We start from the raw sequence: 13,695 nt of genomic DNA, 5'->3' as shown, positions 1-13,695 counted from the left end.
TGGTTCTTTTGCTCTCTTTGTGGCACTCCTGTCCCCTCCAGATCTTTCTATCTCCCCCTTCTTTCATAAGATTTCCTGAACTCGGCCCAAATTCTGGCTATGAGTCTGAGCATCTGTTTTAATACTCTGTTGGGTAGAGTCTTTCAGAGGACCTCTGTAGTATGTGCCTGTCCTGTTCCCTGTTTTCTCCCTCTTCCGATATCTACCCTGTTTGCCTTACTGAATGAGGATTGAACATCTTACTCAGGGTCCTCCTTCTTGCTGGAGACACTCTTACTGTAAGTTGGTTTGCTTAATCATCACATGTAACTAGGAGGTTGCAATGTTATCCTTTGCTGACAAAACTACTGAATTGTAAAGTTATTTTCAGAGGAATATATGTTTAAATATGGATGTTTGTCTGTCTGCTACTGATCTGCTTCCAGCAGCTTGTCTGTCCATCTAGAATGAAGTTGAGGAGAATTATATATAAGCATATTTATTAAATTATCAGATTTCCTATTGTAATTAATAAAAAAATATGTTAAATAATTTGTAGTCTAAAACCAGTATATAATTCATTTAGTTCACATATGATTTCATGTATCAAGACTATTCTAAAGGAAAATATGGAATTCTTGTTCCTTCTGAAAATTATTTACTACATTAGTTTTTATCCAGTTTCTCAAAAGGAAACAGTGCACTTTTATTCCATGTGTATTTGTGAAGCTAAGAATTGTAATGATCACTAAAATGGACTATAGAGTGGTATTTTGGAATAGATGTTGAGATGGCCATACACCGATACTGCTGTGGCTTCAATACAGAGACATCTAAAAGGCTCAAGTGGGAAGGATTGGCTCACAGGGTAGCCCTACTCAGAGGTAGAGTTTAGGGTACCAATTAGCTTCTGCGGGCTTTGGCACCATGAACTAGCTATCAATAATGAATTCGGAACTCAAGGGCATTAAGAGAGTGAGAGAATTTTCAGAAAAGGGAAGTGACTGGCTCCTGAAGACTTTGGCATCATCAATGATGTATCAATAGTTGATCCAGAACTGAAGGGCATTATGCCTGTAAGGGAAATTTCAGAGGAGGCTTAGCTTGAGGGTATGTATCACTGGGGCTATGCCTTCTAGGGATACATTATTTCTTGTTTTACTTCTTTCTCTCTGCCTTCCTCTTGCCATTAGGGATCTAAGTGGAGGATTAGGTGAGGCTGATAATAGGGAGGGGATCAGGTGGGCAGAGAGAGGAGGAGGGGTTATGAAGAGAAGAACTGGGAAAGAGAATAGAAATCGGTGTATGAGGTAGCATCTCTGTGGGGTGTCTCTAGCTGAGACTTCAAGCAATGTGTGTTAAGAAGCTTGAAGTTGGCACCTCCTGTAGCCAGGTGAGATTTCCAATGGAGGGAGGGGGACACCAACCCACACATAAAGCCCTCGACTCAAAATATGTCTTGTCTATAAGAAGTGTAGGGGCAAAGATGGAACAGATACTGAGGAAATGGCAAACTAGTGACTGGCCCAGCTTGAGACCCACCCCATGGGAGAGGATCAGCTACTGTCACTGTTAATGATACTCTGCTATGATGCAGACAGGAGTCTAGCTAACTGTCTTCTAAGAGGCTTCATCTGGCATCTGATGGAGACAGGCAGAGACCCAAAGCCAAGCAGTGGCCTGAGCTTGGAGAGTGTTGTGGAAGAATGGTTGGAAGGACAGAGCTAGTCAGTGGGGCTAAGGACACCACAAGAAGACCTACAGAGCAATCTAACCTGGGTCCAAATAGGCTCACAGAGAGTGATCCACCAACCAAAGCGCTTGCACAGACTGAGCTTTCTCCCTCTACACAAATGTAGTAAATGTTCAGCTTGGTCGTCACGTGTATTGCCCAACAATAGGAGTAGAGGCAGTCTCTGGATCTGTTACCAGCTGGCGGGTCAGTTTCCCCTACCTAGGCTACCTTGTCACTTCCTGATGGGAGAGGATTACTTAATCTTGCTATGACTCAAGATACCAGGGTAAATTAGTACCCATTGGGACCTCCTCTTCTCTGGGAGGAAGAAGGGAGGTGGGAGGAGGAAGGTGTGGAGTGTAACTGGAAAGAAAAGAAGAACAGGGCTGGGATCAGGATGTAAAGCTATTAAATGCACAATAGACAAATAAATAGGTGGAGAAAAATTGTAAGGATATGTATACATGAACTTTATTTCTCCGGACCACTATTACAATTCTGCCCTTTTCAAAGGAATATTTATTAATATTTTAAACTGTGTTCTTGAGTTTGAAATGTTTAGCACAAGCCATAAAAGAGCAGACTATCCAATACTGGCTGACAAGTTTATCAGTGAATCAGATCAATGAAAGGATATATGAAAAAGAATATGAAAGAAGGGGGAAGTAGAAAGACCTGGAGGGGATAGGATCTCCAAAAGGAGACAAACAGAGCCAAAGAAAACAAAAACAAAAACAAACAAACAAAAAATTGAGCCCTGGGGCCCTGCAGAGACTGATACCCCAACTAGGGACAATGCATGGAGAGGACCTAAATCCCTGGCTCAAATGTAGCCCATAGAGTCAGTATCCAAGTGGGGCCCCTAGTAAGGGGAGCAGGGGCTTTCTCTGGCATGAACTCAGTGGCAGGTACTCTGAGCACCTTCCACGGTGTGTGTGTGTGGGGGGGGGGGGTGAAGCCTTGCCAGGCCACAAAGGAAGACAATGCAACCAGTCCTGATGAGACTTAATAGGCTAGGGTCATATAGAAGGGGAAGAGGACCTCCTGTGTCAGTGGACTAGGGGAGGGGCATGGGGGAGAAGAGGGAGGAACAGTGAGTTTGGGAGGAGACAAGGGAGGGGGCCTCAGCTGGGATACAAATTGAATCATTTGTAAGAAATGATAATAAAAACATATAAAAAAGAATAAAGTGTAAATATACCAAATAATACCACATTGCCTTTCAATATAGCAGAGTTCACCTTTTAAGTATATTTTGAAGTAGTTGTGTAATATATTAACCTGTGGTCAACAGGGTTGACTTGTGTTTTAAGGAGGCTACCTTGTGAAAGAGAAAGAATGGACAGTTTGTACCAATAACAATTTTACCTTTCTCTGATGTGAAATACAAGAAAAATAATAGGAAAATATTCCTGATGGTTCTGTGTTTAATGAAGCATAAACTAAACAATCGTCTTTCATTTGCAAGTTTTCTTTTTCTTGGTGTTGCTGCTAAGAGATTCAAGAATGGGAAACAACCACTTAATAACAAGTCTGTGAAAGTCACCGCAGATGGTAATCATGAGTTCCCCAGGATTGCAAGGCAAGTAGAGCTACTTGGGAAGGAAATAACAACATGGGGCTTCAGTCCCTTGGGAGAAATTATGCCAGGCAGTCTGATTGAGTGGAAACTACCCAATAAACTGTTCATGGACTTTACAATCAGTGAACTCTATAAAAGAGACTCAATTTCCTGAATTGCATGTCAAGGAATAAATTTACATGACATATCCACTTGAAGCAAACACAAGGGAGTGCGAGGATCCAGGGACGCTTTGGAGATAAATGGGTATCACCACGCAACTGCCTGACCTCTTAGAGTCTTCCTGCATCTGTGATTGGATATTATTGTCTAATCTCTTTGTTTCTCTCTCTCTCTCCCTTCCTCCCGTTTTCTCCCCATCGCTCTCCCCCCCAACACAATTGTCTCTCGTAGCTGATCCAGTCTGCTGTACAATAAAGACCCCTACAAAGAAAAAGACTTCCTTCCTGCATTAGGGCTAGACTAGCTAAACTAGGTCAACTGTGCTTCAGAGTATATCTAGTAAGTCTAAATATGATTGTCCCAAATACACAGCTAATAATAATGGAGATCATAATATGTTCATAAATATGCCCAGGTATGGTAGAGTGATTATAAAAAATCCCTAGGCTTCCTGTCTGTCTGTTTCTATATCTATTATGATTTTCCTGCCTCTCCATGTAAGTATTCTTTAAATCAGGCTCTTTGATTTCTCACCAGAGGAATTTTAGCAGTCCCAACACCCAAGCTGGCCTTGTATTTGTCTTGATCAAAGGAATTTGACAGAAGCCACAATGTGTCGGTTCTGAGCCTAGAGCTCAAAGACTTTCCAGCCTTTTCTTCCTTTTCTTAGCACCTCATTGCCATGACTGAACAAGTCTATGGCATTTGTTCTTGAGGACGGGATAACACATGAAGGAGAAATTGGAGGCTATTCAGGACTGTGACACCATTCCTCCCTCAGGCAGTCTTCCACCTGTCTCCAGACATAAACGAGGACACCCCATGCTATCACAGCTATTTCCTATTAGAAATGGTTTATAGGTGTTTGTTTAAATCACCAAATGACTTGAATTGTCACTAGAGATGTCTTTCCTACCAGGAGATATATTTTTTGGAGTTACAGAGAAGGGATGTGTGTTATCAATTCCCAAGAGTATGCTTGAGAGGAATGAAAGAGTAGTCACTCTACAGAAATAAAAATAGAAATTGCCACAGACACATGAAGGTCTTGTTCTATAATACCCATCCATAGTGAGGGCCCTGAAAGCCTAGGCTATAGAGTGTGAGACATCTTTCGTTCCCAGGTGTTTGCATGGTCAAGAGCACTACCTTACTTCATCATCTTGGCTGTCTTCCTTGTTCCACTCTATTTCTATGCTTGCAAGACAACACTGTCCATACCTCACATTCATGTATATACTTAAATGAAGTCATGCAAAGTGCCTTTTGTGAGAACAATGGAGAAAAAAACCTAGAAATCAAAGATATAGGAGACTCAAAAGCTCTTCAACATTGTGAAACTGAAAGACATATTTAGAAATGATCCATTAGTCAATGGGAAGTCAAGAGAAGATGAGGAAACAGAATGTTTTGAGTAAAACTAAAAATAAAATCTATTAAAAATCCTGAGATACAAATACATTAGCACTGAAAGAAAATGATACAACATACATTGAGAAAACAAAAATGAAACTTATATTGAGAATCTAAGTTTCCAGCTCAAGAACATTGGAAGACAAGTGTAAATAAACTGGAAAACAATCATCAAAGGAATAATAAGGATAGAAGCAACACGTTGAAATAAAAATAAAACTGTCATAGTGGAAAAATCAATAAAATAATTCTAGGAAGAACAATAAAATTGAAAGGTCTCAATATACTGGAGCTAGGCCCCCTACACAGATGTAGTCAGTGAGCAGCTCAGTCTTCATATAGGTTCCCTAATTAGGGGAATGGTGGCTGAAGCTGACAGGAGCTCTGTTGCCTGATTTTTGATCACTTTTCCTTGGCAGGGCTACTTCTCCAGGAAACAGCAGAAGAGGATGTGCTCAGTCCTGATACAACTTGATATGCTGGGGTGGGGGTGGGGCTCCTCTTCTCTGAAGAGTAAGGAAGGGAAGAGAGGGTGGGTTTGGGAGGAGAGGAAGGATGGGGCTAGGACCAGGATGTAAAATGAATAAATTAAAGTGAATGTTAAATTAAGACAAAACAAAACCTGAATGCCTAAAGAATCAGATTCAAACAAGAAGAGAAAGGCTGGGAAGACAACTCTTCGTATCAATCGAATTCTCACCATGCAAAGGTGAGGAATGGAATTTGGATTTCCACACCCCACGTAAAAGCTATAGACAAACTGGCTAGTTATAGTTGCAAGAATTGGCTGAGCGCTAGGTTGAAAAGGAAAGACTGTACGTGCAAAAAGCAGGCTGATCGAGGAAGACGCTTAGCATCAGCCTTGGACTGCCACATCTGTGTGCACGCTGTGTACCTGCACCCCACACATACAACAAAATAAGCGTGCACCCGAGTGCACTGCACACACATCCACATGAGAAGGAGAGAAAGAGAGACACACACACAGAGAAGACAGAGAGAGGAAATGGAGGAGGAGAAGGTGAAGCAGGAGTCTTGTTCTAAAAAATATTCCCCAAGAAAGAAATTCACAATGTCTTATGGTTTCAGTTAATGCCTTTACTAATATCAATAAAACATCATTAGTTTTAAAGGTCTCCTTCATGAAAACAAAATAAGAGAGAATATTTTCAAACCATTTTAAGAAGATTAGACTACATTGATATAATATCCTGAAAAATATTTTCTAGCCCATCAGAGAAAGGAAGATTAGTAATCTATACAAAGAGTGTTTAAAACTCTACATTTAAGAATAAAATTGGAACTCTTGTAAATGTTAGTTAAACATTTTGAAACTTCTAGGGGATTCAGATAATAGCATAGAAATGATAACAGAATAGGAATCTCAAGCCTGTAGACCATCAAGTATAGAAGAAGTAAGTAATCATCAGTTAGACAAAAGGGAAGAGAGGAGAGGAGAATGAATCAGTAGAGGCATCAAAATGAATACATTCTGTAGTAACATTTGCATCTTCTCAAATACACTAATCTAAGAGTCAGAGAAAAAGGTGGATCAAAAAAAATCAAACAATAATTGACAGATTATCTGACCTTAAAATCTTAGCCTACCAAAGAGGATGGACATCAGAAGAAAAAGAAAATAGGAAACAACCTCGGAACCTGCTACAGAGGGCCTCTGAAAGCCAGCAGAAAACAGGAAACAACCTTGAAACCTGCCACAGAGGGTCTCTGAAAGCTTCTGCAGTATAGACTGTCAAAGCAGATGCTGAGCCTGATGGCCAACTGATGGGCAGAGTGAATGGAATTTTATGTAAGAAGTGGGAAATAGTAAGAGCTGGAGGGGACGGGAACTCCACAAGGAGAGCAACAGAACAAGATAATTTGAACACAGGGAACTTCCCAGAAAATCATACTCCAACCAAGGACTATTCGTGGAGATGACCTGGAACCCCTGCACAGGTGTAGCCCATGGCAGTTCAGTGTCCAAGTGGGTTACATAGTAATGGGAAGAGGGACTGCCTCTGACATAATCTGATTGGCCTGCTCTTTGATCACCTCCCCCTGAGGGGGGAGCAGCCTTACCAGGCCACAGTAGAGGACAATGCAGCCACTTTTGATGAGAACTGATAGACTAAGATCAGAAAGAAGAGGAGAACTTCCCCTATCAGTGGACTTGGGGAGTGGCATGCATGCAGAAAGGGGAGGGAGGGTGGGTTCGGGAGGGGAGGAGGGAGGGGCTTATGGGGGGATACAAAATGAATAAAGTGTAATTAATAAAAAATTAAAAAAAATCTTAGCCTACATTTTAATGACAGAAAACATGAAGAAAAAGATGCACCTGGGTGTAGTTAAGATGTCCAACCTTAGTCCAGCAGAACGTATGGACCTGCAGGATTACTCTAGTAGGCTGTTTGGCAAGTAGCCTTGTTTTAAGAAGCATATAAATAGGGGTTGGGTAGATGGCTCAGTAACTAAGAGTGTTCACTGCTCTTGAAGAGAAGTGGAGTTATGTCCTCAACATGCACATCAGGCAGTGCACAATCACCTATAATGCTACCCTGCCCTGGTCTCCAAGAATACCACATACATGTGCGCATACATAAAAATGAACCTTTTAAAAGGGTAAATTAATTAATGTTATACGTGAAATTTTGGATAACATACCTAATTTTTGCAGATTATTTAAAACTATTCATCTCAGTTTTGATTTTACTGTTGATCAGTCTTAATACAAAGCACCATAATTATTTGATTTACCTTGAACTTCACAGTGGATTGAAGATTTAGCTGGAACAGATTAGAAAGTTTGGCAGTGGTATCTGGAAATATTGATGTGAATACTTTGTCTTAGTGTCAGGCAGTGGTGTCTAATTGATAGTATGCTTTTCATGTCAGATTTACATCACAAAGGAGAATTACCAGATACTCATCTGAGCATTTCTTTTGTAAACACAATATACTGGCTACATTTGTTTCAAATTAATTATAAGAGCAGTTCTTTGGCAGAAAATTAAGCCTTGTGATATTTATGTTTCACAGTACTTTTTGTATGGCATAAATGTTAATTTTTAAGACATCTCAAAAATAGAAAAATTAATTGAGTTTTTAATATTTTTTATTTTTATGCATTAATATTAGAAACTTGGTGAGAAAATGTTTAGCAAATATATTTTATTACTACTCTGTTAGATTGGGAGATTTTATAACCATTCTTGAATAGATTTCATTGTTGATAAAGAAATAAAACAGTATCAACATAAATATGTAAAGCAAACATGAAAAACTGCTTTTCTACACTTGTTTACGATTCCATTTTAGAATTGGTTGTAGTCCTCAGTTCTATAGATTCTGGCTATGAAACCCAATCATGCCAATGTCATGTTGGGTGAGAGATGCTCATGGGCAGATATTCAAGATGAAAAGTGTTTAATTTTCTGACACAAAAGAAGAAGAAATCTGTGATAAAAAAGACTCACCTAACTCTCATTACTCTTTTACTTTTCATGGAACAGTGACTATATTAAATGGAACTTATGCAAAATCAAGAGAGAGCTCTGGGATAATACAAAGGAAATTATATTGTTTCAATGGCAAAAATAAAAATTTCTCAAATTTTGAGGAGGACTTGAAGTATTAATCACATTTTTGTTCCCTTAATGTTTAAAAAAAAAAAACAAGATGGGAAGGGACACTTCATTCTCATCAAAGAAAAAAATCCACCAGGAGGACATCACAATCCTGGACATCTATTCAGCAAACACAAGCACTCCTGCATTTGTCAAAGAAACATTATGAAAGCTTAAATGACACCTTGATTCCTAACACCTCAATAGTGGGAGATTTCTATGTCCCACTCTCACCAAAAGTAAAGTCCAAGTGACTCAAAGATTACAACATAAAACATAAAACCAAACACACTAAACCTGTTAGAAGAAAAAGTAGGGAAGAGCTTTGAACTCTTTGGCACAGGAGACAACTTCCTGGACAGAACACCAACAGCACAGACTCAAATAATCAACAATCAATAAATGGGGACTTATGAAACTGAAATGATTATGTGAAGCAAAGGACACTGTCATCAGAACAAAACAACAGCCTACAGACCAGGAAAAGAATTTTGCCAACCCACCATCTGACAGAGAGCTAATATCCAGAATATACAAAGCACTTAAGAAGTTAAACACCACAATTTCTGTATCCATTCCTCCGTTGATGGACATCTGGGTTGTTTCCAGGTTCTGGCTATTACAAATAAAGGTGCTACAAACATGGTTGAGCAAATATCCCTTTTGTGTACTTGAGCAAACTTTGGGTATATACCTAGCAGTGGTATAGCTGGGTCTTGAGGAAGCACTATTCCTAATTGTCTGATAAAGCACCAGATAGATTTCCAAAGTGGTTGTACCAGTTTACATTCCCACCAGCAGTGGAGGAGGGTTCCCCTTTCTCCACAACCTCTCCAGCATGTGTTGTTACTTGAGTTTTTCATCTTGGCCTTTCTGATGGGTGTGAGGTGAAATCTCAGGGTCGTTTTAATTTGCATTTCCCTGATAGCTAATGAGGTTGAGTATTTCTTTAAGTGTTTCTCTGCCATTCCTCTGTCGATCAATCCTCATTTAGAAAGACAGATAGGATGTGCATTGAACGTATGACAGGAGTCTACTGAAGGCATCTGAAAGACTCTAACCAGCAGTGTTTTCAAAACAGATACAAAGACTTATAACCACACCTTTTGCAGAGTATAGGGAATCATATGAAAGAAGAGGAGTTAGTATGATGGGGAAAGGATAGGAGCTCCACAAGGACCAAATATATCTGTGCACAGGGTCTTTTCTGAGACTGGTATTCAACCAAGGACCATGTATGGATATAACCTAGAACCTCTGCTCGGGTGTAGCTGTGGTAGCTCAGTAACCAATTGGTTTCCCATAGTAAGGGGAACAAGGACTATTTCTAATAGGAATTCAATGGCTGGCTCTTTGACCTCCCCACCCCCAAGGGAGGAGCAGTCCTGTTAGGCCACAAAGGAGGACTTTGAAGCCAGTCCTGAAGATACCTGATAAAATAAGATCAGATGAATGGGGAGGAGGTCCCCCCTATTAGTGGACTTGGAAAGGGGCAGGGAGGAGATGAGGGAGGGAGGGTGGGAGTGGGAGGTAATGAGGGAGCGGAATACAGCTGGGATACCGAGTTAATAAAATGTAACTGATAAGAAAAAAAAATAAAATTATTAAAATAAAAAAAATTTAAAAAAGAAGTTAAACACCAACAAATCAAGTAATCCAATTAAAAAATTGATACAGAGTTAAGCAAAGAATTCCCAACAGAGGAATATCAAATGACAGAAAAAACACTTAAAGAAATGCTCAACATCCTTAGTCATCAGGGAAATGCACATCAAATGACACTGAGATCCCACCTCACACCATGCTAAAATCTATAGTCCTAAAGAAGCTAAAAATCAAGGAGGACCCTAGGGAAGATGTTTAGTCCTCATTCAGAAGGGCAAACAGGATAGACATCAGAAGTAGAAGAAGAGAAGGAACTGGGCAGGAGCTTTCCACAGAAGACCTCTGAAAGAATCTAACCACCAAGGTATCAAAGGGGATACTGAGATTCATAGCCAAACTTTGGGCAGAGTGCCAGAATTCTTATGGAAGAAGAGGGAGATAGAAAGACCTGGAGGGGTCTGAGCTGGGGTTCTAGGTCCTCCTCATGCATGGTGCTTGGTTGAAATATTGGTCTCTGTCCTGTGGGTCTCCTTGTGGAGTTAATTTCCCCTCCAGGTCTTTCCATCCATGTCCCTCAATTGAAAAATGGATACAGAAATTGTGATATATTTACACAGTGGAATACTACTCAGCAATTAAAAACAAGGAAATCACAAAATTTTCAGGCAAATGGGGGGAACTAGAAAAGATCATCCTAAGTGAAGTAACCCAGAAGCAGAAAGACACACATAGTATATACAAACTTATAAGTGGATATTAGCCATATAATATAGGCTAGACATACTCAAATCTATAGTCTTATAGAAGCTAAACAACAAGGAGGACCCTAGGGAAAAGGCTGAAACCTCATTCAGAATGGCAAACAGGATAGACATGAGAAGTAGGAGAAGACAAGGAACAGGTCAGGAGCCTTCCACAGGGGACCACCGGAAGACTATAGCCATCAGGGTAGTGAAGGAGATGCTGAGACTCATAACCAAAATTTGGGCAGAATGTAGGAAACCTTATGGAAGAAGAAGGAGATGGAAAGACATGGATAGCTCTTAGGTTCTCCCCTAAGGCCTAGCCATCCATTGAGAGGACCTAAAACCCCTGCTCAGAAGAAGCCCATTGGTGACTCAGTTTCCAAATGGTTTACCATAGCAATCCATTTTTCCCAGTTAGTGGTAACAGAAAATTTTCTTCTTGCAGAGTGGGCCTTAAGTCCAGAGAGTTTCTACTGGTTATTCCCATAACATTTGAGCCACTGTTGTCCTAGTGGAAAGTCCTTGATGGTCCATGCGTTGTTCTATCTCACAGAATTCGCAGTTAAAAAAGGCTATCAACAACTTTTTTTTCACCAGTAGTATATATAGAAGTTTCAAGGAATACTGACTTGCATTGGCTGTGGCTGCCTAAACAAGACTTGTTCCAGATCAAGCTAGCCAAAATCCCAGAAAGGATATGGGAAGGTGGGACCTGGAGTCCCATGCTGTGGCTGAGATCCTATCGGCCATTATTGGCGACTAGATGGTGAGATGTCTTTCATCCTCAGGAAGCAGGGGTCTGTGTAGCTTGGCTTCACGTGCTGCAGCAGACTGTTCTATTCATGTACACAGTGGCGGCACCAAATGGGATTTAGTGAGTTTAAAAGCAGAGTGCATGGATTTGTGTGGGGAAAATGGAGAAAGGAATTGCAGTAGGGAGGGAGAGTAGACAAGGATCTGATGAAAACATGCATGGGTGGATGAAATTATCAAACAATTTTAACATGGAAATGAAAACACACCCATAAAGTGTTAACCAGAACAATAATACATTACCTCAAAATGTATTCATTTCAGAACTTGAACATTTGTAAAATTTGATATAAAGCAACTAGATGTAGATAAATATAATTGGAATCACACACTACAACAAGCCTTCTGAGGTCTTGGACGTCCCCACCTACACATAGAGGCCATTCTTGGCTGTCCTGACACATGTTTAATTACAGATAGGTGCAATTCAATCCACAGGAACAGAACCAAACTGACTGTGTGTTTAAGGTGTAAATGACATAGGAGTGTCCATCCCTGCATGGACACTTCCATCTAAGCAGGTCAGTGATTATAGGTAAATATTCCAAAGGCACACAGTCCCCTCTGCCTCACTCTCTCACTCCTATAGTTTGGTGTCTTTACCCCTTTAAAGAAAAGAGAATAATAGAAACTACTCGTTTACATTTCTTTCCTCATAGTTTTCAGTAAACATCATGGAAACAACGATGTCCATATTTTATCTGTGTGGTATTGTGTTCTTCTGCATTAAACAAACTTCAAATTTTCGTCAGAAGGTTCCAGATCCATGTTATTGCAGCACAGGTGGACTAGAGGAAAAGTCAAAACAGCTCTTACATATACCTGGAAATACACAGCGGACATCAGCATCTGGAGGAACAATAATCAAGTTACTAAGGTGCGAACACACTTTACATATTTATTGTTAGTAGGATAACATACATGAACCTTGGAGGAAAGTACGCTGATAGTAAATATAAAATTTGCATATCAAATATGTATAACTACATGTACATTTCCTCTGATCTTCCTGTTTTTTCCTAATTTGTTGCTGGTACTAACTGTTCTAAGTTCTTTTTGTTCCTCTCCAGATTTTCCTTAAGTGTCAGAAAGAAGTATTGGAACCCCCCTTTTTTTCCTAAAGGGCTTATTCTCTAAACTACTCTTTTTAATAATGTTTTCATCCTGTAGAAGTCCTTGTAGGTTGCTCTGCCAGTACGACGGGTGTGGGATATGTTGGGTTTTCTTTAGTTGCTTTTTTTTCTTTTTAATATATATCTCAACTCTCAGAAACCTGTCTTCACTTGCTGTGGGGTCTCTGTGTGAGGCACGGATAAGATGAGACCCACCCCATGGTCCCATCACCTATCCTCAGACTATGTAAGCATGGTGGCTGGGAAGTAATTTAAAGTTCTATGCCCAAACGTTTTAGGGGTCTGAAAGCAAAGGGATAAAAGCACAAGAGAGAGATGTCATTCCCTGTGTGGGTTTCTATCATAACACTGAGGTTGTTCTTCCTCAGTTGTCACTTGGTCCAAGCTTATCCTTAGAATTGTGTATTTCTTCTTTCCTTTTAAACAGATTCTTTTTTAAAAAAAAATGAATATTTTCTTTATATGGGACCACATATTCCTGATTACTGAATTCTTATTAGAGAGCTTCCTATGTGACTGAACATGTATCAGCTTGTATATTCTAGGTATATCACAAGGTAAGTTTCACCTGACAGTAGCACTTATTACAGTTCTTTTTTCCAAGAAAATAATTGTTCAGTAAGAAGCATAGTATTAGTAAGCACACTGATATTTTACATTAATTAAGAGAAGCTGTGCTGTGGTGGCACATGCCTTTAATCCCAACACTTGAGAGGCAGATGGAGGAATATCTCTGAGTTCAAGGCCACCCTGGTCTACAAAGAAAGTTCCATGACAGCTAGGGCCACAAAGAGAAATTATGTCTTAAAAAGCCAAAATAAATAAATAAATGAATCAATGAACATAGATAGATAGATAGATAGATAGATAGATAGATAGATAGATAGATAGATAGATAGAT

The sequence above is a fragment of the Psammomys obesus genome, unplaced genomic scaffold (genome assembly GCF_907164565.1).
Source record: "Psammomys obesus unplaced genomic scaffold, mPsaObe1.curated_primary_1811, whole genome shotgun sequence".
NCBI lineage: Eukaryota > Metazoa > Chordata > Mammalia > Rodentia > Muridae > Psammomys > Psammomys obesus.
This window is presented reverse-complemented; position numbering follows the sequence as displayed.